Source organism: Arachis ipaensis, chromosome B1 (genome assembly GCF_059453495.1).
Source record: "Arachis ipaensis isolate K30076 ecotype BB chromosome B1, ASM5945349v1, whole genome shotgun sequence".
NCBI lineage: Eukaryota > Viridiplantae > Streptophyta > Magnoliopsida > Fabales > Fabaceae > Arachis > Arachis ipaensis.
Genome location: NC_142436.1, coordinates 122,143,860 through 122,166,385, shown reverse-complemented (window position 1 = coordinate 122,166,385; position 22,526 = coordinate 122,143,860). Strand labels below are relative to the sequence as shown.

Here is a 22,526-nt window from a genome sequence, read left to right as displayed (position 1 = left end):
GAAGATTCTGTTTACAAGTTGAGTTGTTAGATTTATTTTCTCCTCATCATTTACTATTTTGGTTTTTAGAGGGGTACGAATTATATTTGAGGATCTTTGAGTAAGTCTATATATATAATGCTACGTGGATATATATAATTTTGTGATTAAATGATTTAAAGTACCGACTCTTCATTTTCTTGGTGAAAGTTTCGGTTCATAGTCACGAAGGCTCAATATTAAATAAAAATAGTATAGAATAAAAAAAGTTTAGAGGTAAGTAACGCCTGAGCTTTTAGTATGATTATGAAGTGCTAAAAGTTAGAGTGTTACACTTCTCGCTTGGCTTTCCTTCAATTGTTAGAGGATAACTAAGTGGGGGCAATGGGCAATTACCATCATAGTTGAGGAATGCAATGAGGATATAAATTCTAATTTCCACCCCTAGCCAAGATTTCTTATATTGATTGCTTGACTTATCTCTTGCTGAATTTGATCTCTTGGTTCTCTTAGTTTGATTACTTGTATTTAGTTATATGCTATTGTTATTTTCTATTGCATGCTTGATAGTTAATTAGTTATTGATTGTTAGTCTTAGTTACTTCAATTTACTTGTTAGTTGTTTATTGCCTTAATTTCTAGTCATTTTACTTTTCTTGCACTCAACCCAAAATTTCTAAAAATTCCTAACCAATGATGTGTATCATGTTGCAATTCATAGGGAAGACGATCCGGGATTCTACTCCCGGTATTTGATTTGATAGTTGTGACATTATTCTAAACTTTGACTTGGGATATCTTGTCGGTTGGAATTATACTTTGCGACATTGAATTGGAAAATCCTTTGGTAATTTCTTAACCGACATTTATTTTATATCAAGTTTTTGGCGTCGTTGTTGGAGAGTTGCAATGGTGTTATATTATTGGTTGGTGTGAATATGTTTATATGTGAATAGCTACTCTTTTCTTGATTGTTTGTTAGTCTAGTTCTTAGTTAGGACTAATAGACAATAGTAATTAGTAGTTACTTTATTCTAGTATATCTTGTTGTCATGAGCTTTATGTTTCTTCTCTTGAATGACGTGTTCATTGTTGGATTTGAGCTTAGCCCCATTTGATCCCGAAATTGAAAGAACTTTATTACATCTTAGGCAAGCTCAGCGTCAGTTAGCCTTTGAGGGTGGTGAAGTGGCTTCCGCCAAATCACCAACCTTATCCGAGGTTGAATCCGAAGCATCATTTGAAGGAGAAACCATTTACTCTTCTATTGGCTCTGTTGATGTCTCTTCTATTGATTTTGGTACCAACACCATGGACGCCCCAAGAAGAATTACTCTCAAGGAGAGGGTGCTCTAGACTTCACTCTCCAACCATTTCAATTACGTTATCTGGATTTGAATGCTAATTTTGAGCTAAAGATTGGCTTGATCAATCTACTTCCCAAGTTCCATGGTTTACCCGCTCAAGACCCCATCAAGCATCTTAGGGACTTTCAAGGTGCATGCTTCACTACTAGGAGGCATGGCTCAGATGAAGTTGCTATTTGGGTGTTTGCCTTCCTATTTTCTCTTGAAGGAAGGGTAAAGGAGTGGTTCTATATCCAACCGGATGAGGAAGGAGATCTCATGCATCATACAAGGTGAATCGAAAACTCTTCATGAGTATTGGGATCGTTTTAAGAAGCTCCTTGATGCATGTCCTTATCATAGGATAGATGACTTGGTGTTGATTAGTTACTTTGTCAAGGCCTCAAGTCTCAAGATAAAATTCTCTTGGATGCTTCTAGCAATGGCTCTTTAGTGAAGTACAAAACGGCGGAAGAAGCTTGGCAACTTATTGCCAATCTAGCCGAATCTACCCAACATTCAAGGCAAAGGAACAATCATCCAAAAACCTTCAATGAGGTTTCTTCTAATGAGTCTGCTCTCACCAAGACCTTAGGGGAGATGACCACAATTCTCAAGCAAATCCACCTTAATCAACAATAACCTCTACCACAACAACAATACCAACCGGTAGTCCCACAAAGAGTATGTGAAATTTGTGCTTGTAACTCTCACTATACCGATAAATGTCCACAATTTCAAGAGGATAATATCTTGGCGGCCACCAATCCTTATTTCAACATTTCAAATCAAGGCCCTTATCAACAAGGGGGAAATTATAACCAAGGGTGGCAAAATCAAGGTTGGCAAGACAATTCTAACCAAGGGTGGAGAGACAACTACAACCAAGGGTGGAGAGACAACTACAATCAAGGATGGAGAGATATTTCAAATCAAAGAGGGAACAACAACTTTCAACCATAACCAACAAAATCAATCATTCCAACCACAAAATGAAGGCCAAAGATACCAACCTCCATACCAAAGACAAGCTCAAGTACCTCAAATCACCCAACCTCAAGTTCCTCAAATCACCTATCCTTCTTCTTCCTCCAATCAAGCTCCAATGGATGATACCCTCCATATTATTCTTCAAGAACAAAGAGAATTTTGCTCCACCATTCATGATCTTATAGCCCGCTTACCTCTACCATCCAACTAAACTCAAAGCCCCTCTCAACCCTCAACCACAAGTGTGATCCCTTCTCAACCATTGCCTAACCCCAAGGGTGGCCTCAACATCACCTTGAGGTCCGGCACCACACTACAAGAGAGGAGTCCTAAAGAGTCAAGTGCAAAGGAGGCTACTCTAGATGAGGATGTTGTTAAAGTGGAGGGTGTGGAAGATAAGAAAGAAGTCCAAGAAGTTGTTGAATAGGAAATTGCTCAATCAAGAGATAGTGCCTCTAAGGAAGAAGATGTATTGAAAGAAGCCATTCCAATCCATTCCCAAGCTTAGCAAAAAGGACCAAAAAGCAATTGGAGTTAGATCCAAAGATGGTGGATTTCTTAAAAAAATTTGAGGTAACCATTCCCCCTTTTTGATGCCAATCGTCAAGTTCCTAAATATGCCAAGTTTTTAAAGGATTTATGCATGAATAAGGAAAGGATTAATAAATTAGAAACTATTTCTTTGGGTAGTTCAATTTCTGCTTTAATGGGTGCTATACCTGAAAAATGTGGGGATCTTGGACCTTGCTTAGTTTCTTGCACTATAGGTGGTGTACAATTTGTGGATTGTATGTGTAGTACGCGAAATTGCGATCATCAACAATGGCGCCAAAGACTTGGCACTCTCAAACATGAATCAGACTTTGTCACAACTTTGCACAACTAACCAGCAAGTGCACTGGGTCGTCCAAGTAATAAACCTTACGTGAGTAAGGGTCGATCCCACGGAGATTGTCGACTTGAAGCAAGCTATGGTCACTTTGTAAATCTCAATCAGGCGGGTATAAATGGTTACGGTGAATTGATAATAAATATAAATAAAATATAAACTAGGATAGAGATACTTATGTAATTCATTGGTGAGAATTTCAGATAAGCATATAGAGATGCTTTCGTTCCTCCTGAACCTCTGCTTTCCTGCTGTCTTCATCCAATCATTCCTACTCCCTTCTATGGCAAGCTGTATGTAGGGCATCACCGTTGTCAATGGCTACATCCCATCCTTTCTGTGAAAATGGTCCAACGCGCTGTCACTGCATGGCTAATCATCTGTCGGTTCTCGATCATACTGGAATAGGATTTACTATCCTTTTGCGTCTGTCACTACGTCTAGCACTCGCGAGTTTGAAGCTTGTCACAGCCATCCCTTCCCAGATCCTACTCGGAATACCACAGACAAGGTTTAGACTTTCAGGATCTCAAGAATGGCCGGCCATGGGTTCTAACTTATACCACAAAGATTCTAATATCTCAAACTCGGTCCTCTGTATTAGATATCTAAGAGATATTCATTCTAGCTTGTTTGCATGTAGAACGGAAGTGTTTGTCAAGCACGCGTTCGTAAGTGAGAATGATGATGAGCGTCACATAATCATCACATTCATCATGTTCTTGGGTGCGAATGAACATCTTAGAATAGGAATAAGCTTGAATTGAATAGAAAAATAATAGTACTTTGCATTAATACTCAAGGAACAGCAGAGCTCCACACCTTAATCTATGGTGTGTAGAAACTCTACCATTGAAAATACATAAGTGATAATGGAGTTCATTGGTCTCAGCCCCAGAGGGGAACCGAAGTAACCAAGACTACAAATACAATGATAAAAAGTCCTATTTATACTAAACTAGTTACTAGGGTTTACAGAAATAAGTAAGTGATGCAGAAATCCACTTCCGGGCCCACTTGGTGTGTGCTTGGGCTGAGCATTAAAGCTTTCACGTGTAGAGGTCTTCCTTGGAGTTAAATGCCAGTTTGTAACCTATTTCTGGCGTTTAACTCTGCTTTGCAACCTGTTTTTGGCGTTTAACTCCAGAATAGGGCAGAGAGCTGGCGTTGAACGCCAGTTTGCATCGTCTAAACTCGAGCAAAGTATGAACTATTATATATTTCTGGAAAGCCCTGGATGTCTACTTTCCAACGCAATTGAGAGCGCGCCATTTGGACTTCTGTAGCTCCAGAAAATCCACTTTAAATGTAGGGAGGTCAGAATCTAACAGCATCTACAGTCCTTCTTCAACCTCGGAATCTGATTTTTGCTCAAGTCCCTCAATTTCAGCCAGAAAATACCTGAAATCACAGAAAAACACCCAAACTCATAGTAAAGTCCAGAAATGTGATTTTTATTTAAAAGCTAATAAAAATATACTAAAAACTAATCAAATCATACTGAAAACTATGTAAAAACAATGCCAAAAAGCGTAGAATAGTTTTGGCATCTCACTTTATCCCTTGAAGTTCAGAATGATTGGCATCTATAGGAACTTAGAATTCAGATAGTGTTATTGATTCTCCTAGTTCAGTATGTTGATTCTTGAACACAGCTACTTTATGAGTCTTGGCCGTGGCCCTAAGCACTTTGTTTTCCAGTATTACCACCGGATACATAAATGCCACAAACACATAACTGGGTGAACCTTTTCAGATTGTGACTCAGCTTTGCTAAAGTCCCCAATTAGAGGTGTCCAGGGATCTTAAGCACCCTCTTTTCTTTGATTTAGACCTCGACTTTAACCGCTCAGTCCACAAGCACATGGTTAGGGACAGCTTGGTTTAGCCGCTTAGGCCAGGATTTTATTCCTTTAGGCCCTCCTATCCATTAATGCTCAAAGCCTTGGATCCTTTTTTACCCTTGCCTTTTGGTTTTAAGGGCTATTGGCTTTTTGCTCTTGCCTTTTAGTTTAAAGAGATTTTGGCTTTTTCTGCTTGCTTTTTCTTTTTCTTTCTCTTTTTTTTTCGCCATTTTTCTTTTCTCTTTTTTTTTCGCAAGCTTTTGTATTCACTGCTTTTTCTTGCTTCAAGAATCATTTTTATGATTTTTCAGATTATCAATAACATTTCTCCTTTTCATCATTCTTTCAAGAGCCAACATATTTAACATTCATAAACAACAATATCAAAAGACATATGCACTGTTCAAGCATTCATTCAGAAAATAAAAAGTATTGTCACCACATCAAAATAATTAAACTAGTTTCAAGGATGAATTCGAAATCATGTACTTCTTGTTCTTTTGTAATTGAAACATTTTTCATTTAAGAAAGGTGATGGATTCATAGAACATTCATAACTTTTAAGGCATAGACACTTAAATACTAATGATCATATAGTAAAGACACAAACATAAATAAACATGAAGCATAATAAATGAAAAACAGGAAAATAAGAACAAGGAGATTAAGGAACGGGTCCACCTTAGTGAGGGTGGCATCTTCCTCTTCTTGAAGAACCAATGGTGCTCTTGAGCTCCTCTATGTCTCTTCCTTGCCTTTGTTGCTCCTCCCTCAAAGCTCTTTGATCTTCTCTAATCTCATGGAGAATGATGGAGTGCTCTTGGTATTCCACCCTTAGTTGTCCCATGTTGGAACTTAATTCTCCTAGGGAAGTGTTGATTTGCTCCCAATAGTTTTGTGGAGGGAAGTGCATCCCTTGAGGCATCTCAGGGATTTCATAGTGAGGAATTTCCTCATGCTCTTGTTGAGGTCCATGATCTCTTGTTTGCTCCATCCTTTTCTTAGTGATGGGCTTGTCCTCTTCAATGAGGATGTCTCCCTCTATGTCAATTCCAGCTGAATTGCAGAGGTGACAAATAAGGTGAGGAAAGGCTAACCTTGCCAAAGTAGAGGACTTGTCAGCCACCTTGTAGAGTTCTTGAGGTATAATCTCATGAACTTCCACTTCCTCCCCAATCATGATATTATGGATCATGATGGCCCGGTCTATAGTAACTTCAGACCGGTTGCTAGTAGGAATGATTGAGCGTTGAATAAACTCCAACCATCCTCTAGCTACAGGCTTAAGGTCCAGTCTTCTCAATTGAATCGGCTTGCCTCTTGAGTCAACTTTCCATTGAGTTCCTTCTACACATATGTCCATGAGGACTTGGTCCAACCTTTGATCAAAGTTGACCCTTCTAGTGTAGGGGCGTGCGTTCTCTTCCATCATTGGCAAGTTGAACGCCAGCCTTACATTTTCCGGACTAAAATCTAAGTATTTCCCCCGAACCATGGTAAGCCAATGCTTTGGATTCGGGTTCACACTTTGATCATGGTTCCTAGTGATCCATGCGTTTGCATAGAGCTCTTGAACCATTAAGATCCCGACTTGTTGAATGGGGTTGGTGAGAACTTCCCAACCTCTTCTTTGGATCTCAAGTCAGATCTTCGGATACTCATTCTTTTTGAGCTTGAAAGGAACCTCAGGGATCACTTTCTTCTTGGCCACAACTTCATAGAAGTGGTCTTGATGGACCTTTGAGATGAATCTCTCCATCTCCCATGACTCAGAGGTGGAAGCAATTGCCTTTCCTTTCCTCTTTCTTGAGGATTCTCTGTTCTTAGGTGCCATTGATAGTTATGGAAAAACAAAAATCAATACTTTTTACCACACCAAACTTAAAATGTTTGCTCGTCCCTGAGCAAAAGAAGAAAGAAAGAAGGAGAAGAAGAAGAGAAATGGAGGAGAGGGAGAGAGGGGTGTATTCGGCCAAGGGAAAGAAGAGAGGGTTGTGTTGTGTGAAAATGAAGAAGGAATGAGGGGTTTATATAGGAGTGTGGGGAGGGTTAGGGTTCGGCCATTAGGGTTGGGTTCGGGAGGGAAAATAGTTTGAATTTTGAAGGTAGGTGGGGTTTATGGGGAAGAGAAGATGGATGTGAGTGGTGAAGGGGTGATGGGAAAGAGTGATTGAAGTGATTGGTGAAGGGTATTTGGGGAAGAGAGTTATGAAAAGGTGTGAAGAAGAGAGAAGAAAAGGTAGGGATCCTGTGGGGTCCACAGATCAAGTGGGGTCAAGGACTTAACATCCCTGCTCCAATTAGGCGTGTAAAACGCCATTGCTGTGCAATCCTGGCATTTAACGCCAGATTGCTGCCTGTTTCTGGCGTTAAACGCCCAAATGTAGCCTGTTTCTGGTGTTTAACGCCAGGTAGATACTTGTTTCTGGCGTTAAATACCAGACAGATGCTTGTTTCTGGCATTTAAACGCCAGAATGCTCCTCTTCCAGGGTGTGCTATTTTTAATGCTATTTTTCATTTTGTTTTTGATTTTTCAGTAGTTTTTGTGACTCCACATGATCATCAACCTAATAAAACACGAAATAATAAAAAGAAAATAAAATAGATATAATTAAATAACATTAGGTTGCCTCCCAACAAGCGCTTCTTTAATGTCAATAGCTTGACAGTGAGCTCTCATGGAGCCTCACAGATAATCAGAGCAACGTTGGAACCTCCCAACACCAAACTTAGAGTTTGAATGTGGGGGTTCAACACCAAACTTAGAGTTTGGTTGTGGCTTCCCAACACCAAACTTAGAGTTTGACTGTGGGGGCTTTGGTTGACTCTGCAGTGAGAGAAGCTTTTCATGCTTCCTCTCCATGGTTACAGAAGGAGATCCTTGAGTTTTAAACATAAGGTTGTCCTCATTCAGTTGAAGGACCAATTCTCCTCTGTCCACATCAATCACAGCTCTTCCTGTGGCTAGGAAGGGTCTTCCAAGGATGATGGATACATCCTCATCCTTCCCAGTGTCTAGGATTATGAAAACAGCAGGGATGTAAAGGCCTTCAACCTTTATTAACAAGTCCTCTACTAGTCCAAAGCCTTTTTTTTTGAGTTATCTGCCATCTCTAATGAGATTCTGGCAGCTTGCACCTCAAAGATCCCAAGTTTCTCCATTACAGAGAGTGGCATTAAGTTTATTCCTGACCCTAGGTCACACAGAGCCTTCTCAAAGGTCATGGTACCTATGTTACAGGGAATTAGGAATTTACCAGGATCCTGTTTCTTTTGAGGTATTTTCTGCCTATCTAATGCATTCAGTTCATTGGTGAGCAAGGGAGGTTCATCTTCCCAAGTCTCATTACCAAATAATTTGGCATTCAGCTTCATGATTGCACCAAGGTACTTAGGAACTTGCTCTTCAGTAACTTTTTCATTCTCTTCAGAAGAAGAATACTTATCAAAGCTCATGAAGGGAAGAAAAAGGTTCAATGGAATCTCTATGGTCTCTAGATGAGCCTCATATTCCTTTGGTTCCTCAAAGGGAAACTACTTATTGGTCACTGGACGTCCTAGGAGGTCTTCCTCACTGGGATTCATGTCCTCCTCCTCCTCTTTGGGTTCGGCCACACCAAGCAAGGTAATGGCCTTGCACTCTCTTTTTGGATTCTCTTCTGTATTGCTTGGGAGAGTACTAGGAGGAGTTTCAGTGACCCTTTTACTCAGCTGGCCCACTTGTGCCTCCAAATTTCTAATGGAGGACCTTGTTTCATTCATGAAACTCACAGTGGCCTTAGATAGATCAGAGATTATATTTGCTAAGCTAGATGGGTTCTGCTCAGAATTCTCTGTCTGCTGCTGAGTGGATGATGGAAAAGGTTTGCTATTGCCAAACCTGTTTCTTCCACCATTATTAAAGCCTTGTTGAGGCTTTTGTTGATCCTTCCATGAGAAATTTGGATGATTTCTCCATGAGGGATTATAGGTGTTTCCATAGGGTTCACTGAAGAGAGAACTTTTGCGTGGTCTAGAATTTTCACAATAAATTCCCGTTGCATGTATAGCTTCTAAACCAACAAAAGTCCTTTCTTACAAACATTTTGGTTGTCACAAGTAACAAACCCCTAAATAAATTGATAACCGAAGTATTTAAACCTCGGGTCATCTTCTCAAGGAATTGCAGGGAAGTATGTTCTTTTTATTGGTTATGAGTCTCGTAAATTGGGGGTTTTGAAAGTAAGGAAGCAGTGTGTTAAATGATAAGAAAAATAAAATAGTAATAATAAAATAAACTCTTGGCAAGGTATAAGAACTGGAAGTCCTATCCTTATCAATTGTGATGAGAATTGGAATTTAATCCCACTTTGTTAACCTCTAACTATAAAGGTAAATCAAGTGGATTAATTAGCTTAATCCTCAGGCCCTAGTCAATTCCTATGGAAAGACTAGAGTTATTGGAGCAACTCCCAATTTCAACCACTGCTTTATTTGACAGCTCAAGCGTTACCAATTACTTAACCCAAGCTAAAAGGGAGAAAATATCTAAATTAAATTAAAAGCATCAATATAAATAAAGCAAAGCAATCTTAAATCTGAAATACCTCAAATAATATTAATTAAGAAAATCATAACATGAATGTAGCATAAGCCAGATAAATAATAATTAAAAGTATATAATAAAAGTAGAAAATAAATAAGAGGAACATTGAACCTGTGATGAAGAAGAAATAATCCTAAATCCTAAAACTAAATCCTAAGAGAGAGGAGAGAACCTCTCTCTCTAAAAACTACATCTAAAACTAAAATTATGAATTGTGAGCTTGTTTGATGAATGGATGCATTCCCCCACTTTATAGCCTCTAATCTGTGTATTCTAGGCTGAAAACTGGGTCAAAAACAGCCCAAAAATCGCTCTCAGTAATTTCTGGTACGTTCAGGTTGCGGCAAAGCGACGCGGAGGCGTCGTCCACGCGTTAGCGTGGATTGCAGTTTTCCCAGGTCATGCGTCCGCGTGATCCACGCGTTCGCGTCACCTGGCTTTGGAACAGCTATGGAAAATTATATATTAAATCGAAGCCCCGGACGTTAGCTTTCTAACGCAACTGAAACCGCGTCATTTGGACCTCTGTAGCTCAAGTTATGGTCGTTTGAGTGCCAGAAGGTCAGGCTGGACAACTTTAGTAGTTTCTCCAACTTCTTGTATTTTTTCCACTTTTGCATGCTTCCTTTCCATTCTCTGAGCCATTCCTGCCCTGTAATCTCTGAAATCACTTAACACACATATCAAGGTATCTAATGGTAATAAGAGAGGATTTAAACATAGGGAACTTAAGGCCAAAGAAGCATGTTTTCAATCAAAGCACATAATTAGGAAGGCAAATGTAAAACCATGCAAATAGTATGAATAAGTGGGTAAAGAGTTGATAAAAACCACTCAATTGAGCACAAGATAAACCATGAAATAGTGGTTTATCATTCACCCATGTAATTCACCTCTACTATTACAGAGTTCTCAGGATCATAAGCTTCTTCTTCAGAAAATGCCTCTTTAGTACTGTTGGATGATTCCTTCAATCCATTCATACTCTGAGAGATCATATTGACTTGCTGAGTCAATATTTCATTCTGGGCCAATATGGCATTCAGAGTATCAATTTCAAGAACTCCCTTCCTCTGAGGCGTCCCATTACTCAGGATTCCTTTCAGAAGTGAACATGAACTGGTTATTTGCAACCATGTCAATGAGTTCCTGAGCTTCTGCAGGCGTTTTCTTTAGGTGAATGGATCCACCTGCAGAATGGTCCAGTGACATCTTTGATAGTTCAGACAGACCATCATAGAATATATCCAGGATGGTCCATTCTGAAAGCATGTCAGAAGGACACTTTTTGGTCAGTTCCTTGTATCTCTCCCAAGCTTCATAGAGGGATTCACCTTCTTTCTGTTTGAAGGTTTGAACATCCACTCTAAGCTTGCTAAGATTTTGAGGAGAAAAGAACTTGGCTAAGAAAGCCGTGACCAGCTTATCCCAAGAGTTCAGGCTATCCTTAGGTTGAGAGTCTAACCATATTCTAGCTCTGTCTCTTACAGCAAACGAGAAAAGCATAAGCCTGTAGACCTCAGGATCAACCCCATTGGTCTTAACAGTATCACAGATCTGCAAGAATTCAGTTAAGAACTGAAAAGGATCTTCTGATGGAAGTCCATGAAACTTACAGTTCTGTTGCATCAGAGAAACTAATTGAGGTTTCAGCTCAAAATTGTTTGCTCCAATGGCAGGGATTGAGATGCTTCTTCCATGTAAATTGGAATTTGGTGCAGTAAAGTCACCAAGCATCTTCCTTGCATTGTTATTATTTTCGGCCATGTCTCCTTCTTTTTCGAAAATTTTTGTCAGATTTCCTCCAGAGAGTTGTGCTTTAGCTTCCCTTAGCTTCCTCTTCAGAGTCCTTTCAAGTTCAGGATCAGCTTCAACAAGAATGTTCTTATCCTTGTTCCTGCTCTTATGAAAAAGAAGAGAACAAAAAATATGGAATCCTCTATGTCACAGTATAGAGATTCCTTATGTAAGTATAAGAAGAGAATAATGGAGGGAGGAAAAGATAAGAATCCAAACACAAGGGAGAGGAATGAGTTCGAATTCTTGGGTGAAAGAGGGGTGTTAGTAGATGAATAAATAAACAGAAGGGGATGAGAGATGAGAGAATTTTCGAAGATAATTGAAAAGAAAAGAAAAATATTTTTGTTTTTTTAATTTAGATTTAAAATAAAATTTGAAAATAAAAAAAAAGAAAAATAAAATTAAATCAAATTAAAATTTAAAACAAATAGTTAATTAAAAAGAAATTTTGAAAAAGAGGGAAGGTGATTTTCGAAAATTAGAGAGAGGGAGTTAGTTAGGTAGTTTTGAAAAAGATATGATTGAAACAAAAAGATAGGATTAGTTGGAAAGGATTTGGAATTTAATTTTGAAAAGATAAGAAGTTAGAAAAGATTTTGAAATTAATTTTTGAAAAAGATATGATTGAAACTTAATTTGAAAAAGATTTGCAAAAGAAATTTAAAAAGATTTGATTTTTGAAATCAAAGTTGATTACTTGACTAACAAAAAACTAAAAAGATATGATTCTAGAGTTTAAAGATTGAACCTTTCTTACTAGGCAAGTAACAACTCAAAATTTTTGAATCAATCACATTGATCATTAATTTTGAAAATATGAAATAGAAATAAGAAAAATATTTTGAAAATCAATCATAAAGTTTTCGAAAAAATGAAATAAAAAATGAAAAATATTTAATTTTTGAAAAAGATTTGAAAAAGATAGAATTTTTAAATTGAAAATTTGACTTGACTCATAAGAAACAACTAAATTTTAAAAAGTTTTGAAAAAGTCAACTCAATTTTTTGAAAATTTATGAGAAAATAAGGGAAAGATATTTTTTTTTAATTTTTTTGAATTTTAATGATGAGAGAGAAAAACATCAAAAAGACTCAATGCATGAAAGTTTTGGATCAAAACAAATGATGCATGCAAGAACACTATGAATGTCAAGATAAACACCAAGAACACTTTGAATGTCAAGATGAACATCAAGAACACATTTTTGAAAATTTTCAAGAAAAGAAAAACATGCAAGACACCAAACTTAGAGATTTTTCATGTTTAGACACTATGAATGTAAAAATGCATATGAAAAACAACAAAAGACACAAAACAAGAAAATATGAAGATCAAACAAGAAGACTTACCAAGAACAACTTGAAGATCATGAAGAATGCAATGCATGAATTTTCGAAAAATGCAAGAAAAAGATAAACATGCAATTGACACCAAACTTATGATTTGACACTAGATTCAAGCAAGAAACATCAAATTATTTTTGATTTTATGATTTTATTAAATTTTTTTTGTATATTTTTCGAAAATTTAATTGGAAAAAAAAAAAAAAGGATTTCAAAATTTTTAATAGAAATTCCAGGAATCTTGCACTGTTAGTCTAAAGCTCCAGTCCAGGAATTAGACATGGCTTACTAGCCAGCCAAGCTTTCAGTGAAAGCTCCGGTCCAAAACACTAGACAAGGCCAATGGCCAGCCAAGCTTTAGCAGATATAAATCAGACATACAACAGCTGATACTTCATCAAACTTCATTCTATGCTGATAAGTGGAAGCCCCAGTCCAAATGAATTAGACATGGCTTTACAGCCAGCCAGGCTTCAACATGCTTCATGAAACTCTAGAATTCATTCTTAAAAATTCTGAAGAAAAATATATTTTTGAAAATATTTATTTTAAAAATTTTTTTTCAAAAATAAAAATAATAAAAACACAAAGCTTAAAATTAAAATAAAATTACCTAATCTGAGCAACAAGATGAACCGTCAGTTGTCCAAACTCGAACAATCCCCGGCAACGGTGCCAAAAACTTGGTGCGTGAAATTGCGATCATCAACAATGGCGCCAAAGACTTGGCGCTCTCAAACGTGAATCACACTTTGTCACAACTTCGCACAACTAACCAGCAAGTGCACTGGGTCGTCCAAGTAATAAACCTTACGTGAGTAAGGGTCGATCCCACGGAGATTGTCGGCTTGAAGGAAGCTATGGTCACTTTGTAAATCTCAGTCAGGCGGGAATAAATGGTTATGGTGAATTGATAATAAATATAAATAAAATATAAACTAGGATAGAGATACTTATGTAATTCATTGGTGAGAATTTCAGATAAGCGTATAGAGATGCTTTCGTTCCTCCTGAACCTCTGCTTTCCTGCTGTCTTCATCCAATCATTCCTACTCCCTTCCATGGCAAGCTGTATGTAGGGCATCACCGTTGTCAATGGCTACATCCCATCCTCTCTGTGAAAATGGTCCAATGCCCTGTCACTGCATGGCTAATCATCTGTCGGTTCTTGATCATACTAGAATAGGATTTACTATCCTTTTGCGTCTGTCACTACGTCCAGCACTCGCGAGTTTGAAGCTCGTCACAGCCATCCCTTCCCAGATCCTACTCGGAATACCACAGACAAGGTTTAGACTTTCCGGATCTCAAGAATGGCCGTCCATGGGTTCTAACTTATACCATGAAGATTCTAATATCTCGGACTCGGTCCTCTGTATTAGATATCTAAGAGATATTCATTCTAGCTTGTTTACATATAGAACGGAAGTGTTTGTCAGGCACGCATTCGTAAGTGAGAATGATGATGATCGTCACATAATCATCACATTCATCATGTTCTTGGGTGCGAATGAACATCTTAGAATAGGAATAAGCTTGAATTGAATAGAAAAACAATAGTACTTTGCATTAATACTCAAGGAACAGCAGAGCTCCACACCTTAATCTATAGTGTGTAGAAACTCTACCGTTGAAAATACATAAGTGATAATGGAGTTCATTGGTCTCGGCCCCAGAGGGGAACCGAAGTAGCCAAGACTACGAATACAATAATAAAAAGTCCTATTTATACTAAACTAGTTATTGGGGTTTACAGAAATAAGTAAGTGATGTAGAAATCCACTTCCGGGCCCACTTGGTGTGTGCTTGGGCTGAGTATTGAAGCTTTCACGTGTAGAGGTCTTCCTTGGAGTTAAACGCTAGTTTGTAACTTGTTTCTGGCGTTTAACTCTACTTTGCAACCTGTTTTTGGCGTTTAACTCCAGAATAGGGCAGAGAGCTGGCGTTGAACGCCAGTTTGTGTCATCTAAACTCGGGCAAAGTATGGATTATTATATATTACTGGAAAGCCCTGGATGTCTACTTTCCAACGCAATTGAGAGCGCGCCATTTGGACTTCTGTAGCTCCAGAAAATCCACTTTGAGTGCAGGGAGGTCAGAATCCAACAGCATCTGCAGTCCTTCTTCAACCTCTGAATCTGATTTTTGCTCAAGTCCCTCAATTTCAGCCAGAAAAATACCTAAAATCCAAGAAAAACACACAAACTCATAGTAAAGTCCAGAAATGTGATTTTTATTTAAAAGCTAATAAAAATATACTAAAAACTAATCAAATCATACTGAAAACTATGTAAAAACAATGCCAAAAAGCGTATAAATTATCCGCTCATCAATGTGTGATCTTGGTGCTTGTGTGAGTATTATACCTTTGTTTGTTTATAATGAATTAAACCTTCCACCATTAAAACGGTCGGCAGCATGCTTTGTTTTGGCCGACAAAAGCATTATTTCTGTGGTTGGTATTATTGAGGATGTCTTAGTGAGCATTAAGGGGTTGACTTTTTCGATTGATTTTTACATCCTTGAGATGCCTCCTAATGACTCTGAAAAACCGTCATCCATCTTATTATGGAGGCCCTTCTTGAAGACCTCTCAATTTAAACTTGATGCATTCTCAGGCACTTACTCATTTGAGATTGACGGTAGAACAGTAAACTTTAATTTGGATGAGGCTATGAAGCATCCACCAAAAGACCACTCTATCTTCTGGTGTGACATTGTTGATGAAGTTGTGACCGAAGTTCACCATGAGACCCTTGATGAGATGAATTTGAGCAAAAGGGCAAGTGTGGAAAAGCTAAATGATTATGATGAAGACACCTTGCCACCTCCAATGTTGCCAGACAACAATGTACCAAGTCATGAGTCAAGTGTGGAATTGAAGCCTCTACCTCCTCACCTTAAATACGCCTTTCTTGATAACAATCCAAAACTCCTGGTGATTATTGTAAGGGAGATTACTTCTGATCAAGAGGAGAGATTACTTGATGTGTTGCAAAGGAATAAGAAGGCTATTGGGTGGAGCTTGGCGGATATAGTGGGTATAAGCCCCTATGTTTATGAGCATCACATTTTTCTAAAGGAGGGAGATAAACCAGTCTGCCAACCACAAAGGAGGTTAAATCCTACTATCATGGAAGTTATTAAGAAAGAGGTGACTAGACTTCTAGAGGCCAAAATTATCTACCCTATCTCAGATAGCGAATGGGTTAGCTCGGTACAAGTTGTACTCAAGAAGTCAGGTGTCACCATGGTCAAGAGTGAAAGTGGAGAACTCATGGCAATTAGGGTGCAAAACGCTTGGAGGGTATGCATTGACTATAGGTGCTTGAACTTGGCAACCCGGAAGGACCATTACCCACTTCCATTTATTGATCAAATGCTTGACTGGTTGTCAGGTAAATCACACTATTATTTTCTATATTGTTATACTAGTTATTTTCAAATTTAGATAGCTCTTGAAGATCAAGAAAAGACTATTTTTACATATTCTTTTAGAACATATGCTTACAAAAGGATGCCTTTTGGCTTATGTAATGCATCTGCGACATTTGAAAGGTGCATGACTAGCATCTTTTCTGATTTTCTTGAGCATTGCATGGAAATTTTTATGGATGACTTTGTTCATGGAGATTCATTTGATTATTGCTTGGGTAGTTTGGCCAAAGTACTAGAAAGATGTGCTAGCTAAAACCTTGTCCTCAATTTTGAAAAGTGCCACTTCATGGTAAAACAAGGTATTGTGCTAGGCCACATCGTTTCTAGCAATGGTATCTCTGTGGATCCTACAAAAGTTGAAGTTATTTCTGGATTACCTTACCCGTCTTCTGTGAGAAAAGTCCATGCTTTTCTTGGTCACGCAGGTTTTTACCGGCGGTTCATAAAGGACTTTAGTAACGTAGCTTTTCCTCTTTCCCGTTTGCTCTAAAAAGACATAGAATTTGATTTCAATGAGGTGTGCATGGAAGCATTTGAAACCTTGAAGGGGAGCCTTGACCAAAGCTCCCATAGTGAGAGGGCCTAATTGGGGTAGCCCGTTTGAGATCATATGTGATGCATTTAACCATGCCGTGGGAGCCGCGCTTGCACAACACAATGGTAAGGATCCTTACGTTATAGCTTATGCCTCTAAGACTCTAGATGGTGCTCAATCTAATTATACTACCACCGAAAAAGAATTGTTGGCAATTGTTTTCGCCTTGGATAAATTTCGGGCCTATTTATATGGTTCCAAGGTGGTAGTATACTCGGATAATGCAGCATTGAAATATTTGTTGGTAAAAAAAGAGTCTAAGCCGAGATTGATCTGATGGATACTACTCTTGCAAGAATTTGATTTAGAAATCAAGGATAGGAGTGGATCACCAAATTTAGTGGAGGATCACTTGAGCCGCTTTGAACTTTTGGCATGTGATTCCACCCCCTATCAATGATGTTTTTCCCTTAGATGCCTTGCAAGCAATCTCGGAAGTCATTCCATGGTATACATCTATTGCAAATTACTTGGTAGGCCATAACTTTCCTCCACACTTTTCTAAGCACCAAAGGGACAAGCTGAACAGCGAGTCCAAATATTATATATGGGATGAACCTTACTTGTGAAGATGTGGTGCCAACCAAGTAATTAGGTGGTGTGTGGCCCAATCTGAATTCCAGTTTATACTAGAGGCATGCCACTCTTCTAAAATAGTGGGCATTTTGGTCCTCAAAGGACGGCGGAGAAAAGTGTTAGACTGTGGGTTTTGGTGACCTAGCCTATTCAAATATGCCACTTCTTTTTATCTTTCTTGCCACCAATGTCAAATGTTTGGAAATATATCTAAGAAGGATGAAATGCCCCAATAACTTATGTTGTTCTGTGAAATTTTTTTATGTTTGGTGTATTGACTTCATGGATCCGTTTCCAAACTCATATGGTTATCTCTACATCTTGCTAGCGGTTGATTATTTCTCTAAGTGGGTGGAAGCAATTCCTACCCGTCCCGATGATGCTAACGTTGTTGTTTCTTTTGTAAGAAATCACCTCATTTGTCGCTTTGGAACACCACGAGCAATCGTGAGCGATCAAGGCTCTCATTTTGCAACAAGAGAATGACAACTTTGATGCAAAAGTATGGCATTGTTCACAAGGTGGCTACGGCTTACCATCCCCAAACAAATGGCCAAGCCGAGGTTTCTAATCGTGAGATTAAGCAGATCTTAGAGAAATTAGTGAAACCTCATAGGTGAGATTGAAGCTCAAGACTGGGGCACGCTCTATGGGCCTACCAGACGGCCTACAAATCACCAATAGGCATGAGTCCGTTTTGAAAAGTCTATGGGAAAGCGTTCTACCTACCAGTTGAGGTTGAGTACAAGGTGTATTGGGCCATTAAAGAGTGCAATTCGGGGTTGGGGAAAGCCGGAATTGAGAGAAAGTTACAAATATCTACGGTTGGAGGCATATGAAAATTCAAGACTCTACAAGGAAAGGGTGAAGGCGGTGAATGACCAGAATATCAAGAGAAGAGAATTTCGGGTTGGAGACCAAGTGCTCCTCTATAACTCAAGGTTGAGGTTAATGCCGGTAAATTGAGATTGAGATAGGATGGCCCTTATGTGGTGGAGAAAGTTGAACCCTATGGTGTTGTTCACTTGAGCCATCCCTCAAGCTCCAACTTCTTCAAGGTAAATGGCATAGATTAAAACTTTATCATGGTGTGAAGGTCAAGAACAAAGAGTTGGAGATCTTTGTATTGAAGGATCCTCTAGAAGAAGAGAATTGAGCATTTTGACAGTCAAACTTAAGGATGTTAAAGAAAAATGTCAGGTGGGAGACACTCCACCGTGGTATGATCTTCCATTTTTCTTTGTTTTCATGTGAATACTTGCTTGAATTTGTTGAAATTTAATTGTTTTAGATCTTTGATCCTTTTAGTTTCCTTTTGTCTACGAAGTTAATTGCTTTGGGAACTTTGTTTTGCTTGTCGTAGGCCTTAGAACATAGAATTTGGTAGCATCTTGTATGAGGTAGCCTCTAAGAAGGTGAAACAAAAATTTTGGTTCATGACTGGCCCACGTATTCAATCTCTATCATGCGTACGCATCATGTATTTTTTGGCCCAGGATGCGTACGTAGTTGATGTTCGCATAGGCGTCACCCTCGAATAGAGAGCACCACCCGCACATGGGGCTCTCGCATACGTGCCCCCCTCTTCGCGAGCCAACTGCTCGCGTGCGCGTCCCCCTAGTATGCGCATGTTCCACTGGCATCAAACATTGCCCGCGTACGTGGCCAAGATACTGCGTATGCATCATACGATATCTGGCCCAAGATGCATGCGCGGACCATGTCCGCGTACGCAGAGGCCCCTGGTAGAGAGCACCCTCCGTGTGTGTACTGCTCGCGTACGTAGCTCCTGCATCTAACTTCCTGGTCGTGCGTATGCATCTCTCTCTATGCGTATGCACAGATTCAAATTGCTGAACCCCCTTCGTAACCTCTGTCGCGATGCATTCTTCCCTCTTCATCATTCTTTCATCTCATTTCAGCTCTGCACCATCACTCAGCCAGCATCGCCCCATACCACCGTCATCATTCAGTCAGTCTGGTACCACCGTCGCTACTGGCCAGCCACCACTAACACTCTCTCTCTCCTGCACTCTCCATTCTCCCTCTTTACTCTTCTATTCTTATACTCTTCTCTTCTCCAGAGCCACCCATCATCAACCCTGTCTCAGCTCAGTTGCGCACCTCCCCTTCCAGCAAAATCTCCGTCATTCCTGTGTGTCCCATAATCACCGCGCAACTCTCGCTTCCATTCCTCCATTCCCTAGATCAGGTTCTCCCTTATGTTTCCTCTGTTCCTTTCCGTTTTCGGGTTTCACTTTAATTAGTTTTAGTTTTTGTTTTAATGTTCCTAGTTGATTTAGATTGGTATATTTGTTGCTAAACAATCGCAAAGATGGATTGATTCTGTTTGGGTCTAATTGTGGATTAATTTTAGCTTGCTTTGATGGCTTTAAACCATGCATACCAAGTGTTCTATGAATTGCCTAAGTTAAAATTGGGATTGATTCATATGTGTGGCCACCATATGCTTTCAACCATGATGTTATTAGGTAGTTTAGCTCTAAATTGAGTATGTTTGGATGGTTTTTGACTTATTTTGCTTGAGTTTCATCTTTGAACTAAGTGTAAATTGAACTTGTTAAATTGCAATTCTTTGTGTAAAATCAATTGATGAATCTAATTGAGCAAGACATGTTGATATGTTGCATTTGCCTTGTCTTGGATTATCTTGACCAATGTGCATATGCCTTTCTCTCACATTGAACCATTGAACTATGTTGTTTCCTTTTGTATATGCATTATATATGGTCCAATTGCTTTCAGTGTTTAAGGATTGCTTGATTGGAAACTCAATTGTTTTCTCCGTTCTTCCTTTCAGAATGAGGACCACTCAAGGAAAGAAACAAGCTTTTGCTTCCAAGAAACCAGTTGAGCAAGTCATTGTGCTACGGAGTCCGGACTTATCTGTACTAGCTCAAGATCCGATTAGGTTTGCAACCGGTATTGTGCATTTTAATATGGAAAATTCCAGGATAGCAAGAAGTTACATGTCGAGCGACAACTGAAGATGGATGAGCTACCCTCTGAGCTTCGGGCATTAGTGAATTCTCACATTGAAAGCCGAGGGTAGAGCTTTTTGGATAGGGAACTGAGGGAGGTGAATGAACCATGGGTGTTGGAATTTTATACCAACTTTCACAATGACAACCTTAAGTCCATTCTTTTTTGAGGAAAAGAAATTCCATCATGGAAGGTGCAATTGCGAAGATTCTTAACATTTCGCCTAAGATAAAAGGGTGATGTGACTATGTGAAGGCGCAAGCCGACCGCAACTAGGCACCTTGAATAGGGATAAGATTATAAAGAAAATAGCTATTCCAGACTCGGCATGGGTTATGAGTTTGGGGGATAATCCTAGACCAATGGGACTCCTGGTTAAGCAACTCACTTTTAATGCTCGGATATGGCAACAACTCTTGAACAACTATGCCATACTGACTACTCATGAGACACTATTACATGGGAGATGGCTGTTTTGGTTTGGGTTATGTTAGAGGGTGAGCCGGTGAATTTGCCCAAGGTTATAAAGCAGTCGATGTGGAAGGTGCCGATATCTTTCAAGCAGAAAGTGGCTTTTCCGGTTATGGTGACTGAGATGATTTCCAAGGCCAGCCTTGAGTGGGAGGACGATGATTATCCACCTACCTTAGCAAACAAGGACCTCTATATTCTTCATGGCAATTGGCTGAAGGATTACCCGGGCTTTGGTGATCAAAGTAAGAAGAAGAAGAGAAAAATAACCACCAGAGAATCGAGCCGACCACCAGCACCATCATCATCTACTCTTCAGGCCCCTATGACTCAGGAGCTCGGTCTCAAGCTCTTGGAGCGACTAGAGTGCTTAGAGAGGCGCATAATGTAAGAACCACGATTAATTAACCATTTAATTAAATAATTAAATTACCCAAAATAGGATCCAAAAATTTAGAATGTGAATTAGAGATTTTAAATATGATTTTCGGACTCAGTAGATTTTTCTGAGTTGGAAAATATAATTTTCTGTGAAAAACCGCATAAAAATTTGAACCGATAAATGAACCGGCAGTACCGGCTTAAATCATTCCGGTGCTGTGCGAGAATAATTAAAAATAGTAGAAAATCTTAGGAAAATATTTAGATTTGAAAATTGGGCGTTAATCTTAAAGGTTTGGCTCGAAATTGGGCCAAACAAGCCCAAAAACGCTAACGGGTTGGACCAGGCCTAAGTTGGGCCCAAGCTCAACATATAAAAACACATTAATGACTCCCCATTCAGCCACCATAACCGTTAGAGAGTGAGAGTTTCAGCTGAAGTGAGAAGAGAGGAAGGGGTTTCAAAAATACTATTCACTCCTCACTTTTAGTGGACATATCTTGAGCTACGGTGCTCCGATTCACGTGCCATCAGCGGCTACACGAAGCTCTCACTGAGCCCATCACTTCTAGCTAAGCCTTGTGGTAAGGTTCTCGAAATTTCCTGCCCTTGTGAAATTCGAAAATTTGATTTTGATTTTGAGTGAAATCTTGTGATTTTGGGTGTTTAGGTACACTCTAGTACTTGATTCCTATTGGGTTTTAACGCAATCAACATTGGATAAGGTGAGTTTATTCTTAATCCTTGTAAAATTGTGATTATGATAAACCCTGGGTTGATTAGATATGAATTATGTGTATATAGCTTGAATTGGTGTTATATGGAAAATGTTGGTGACTTGAAAGTGGACTTGGTGGCTTGATTGAGTTTGAGAGCTTGTGGAAGCTTGGTAGAGGTCAATTTGGTGATTTAGTGCATATTGAGAATTAACCAAGGTATGGTTTCGGTTTTCTCTATGTAATATATAATATTTCTGGACACTTAGACTAGTGACCCATAGGATAGGATTGGATTAAATTGGTTGTTGAAATTGTTGTATGATGATGTATGATGATTTGATGATTTTGGATTATTTTGATGAATTGTGATGTCATGTTGATGAAATGGTGTTGAAGATTGAAATTGAGATTGATCATGATGATTGTTGGTGATATAATGATAATGTATGATTGTGTTGGTTGAGAAATGTTATAGTGTGAAATAATTGATAATTGAGAGTTGAGGAATATGTAATGTGAATGGAAATTGGCGTAAATGGTGATTTGTGACACAAAGGGTAAGTT

General features: G+C 38.9%; 1 non-coding gene across 1 annotated transcript; it reads left to right on the top strand.

Annotated features, from left to right (window-relative positions):
* The first annotated feature begins 10,900 nt into the window (after positions 1–10,900).
* LOC148578184 (small nucleolar RNA R71) lies at positions 10,901–11,008 on the top strand. Its single transcript, XR_015903543.1, has one exon. It is a non-coding gene; the product is annotated as a small nucleolar RNA R71 (small nucleolar RNA).
* The last annotated feature ends 11,518 nt before the right edge of the window (positions 11,009–22,526 follow it).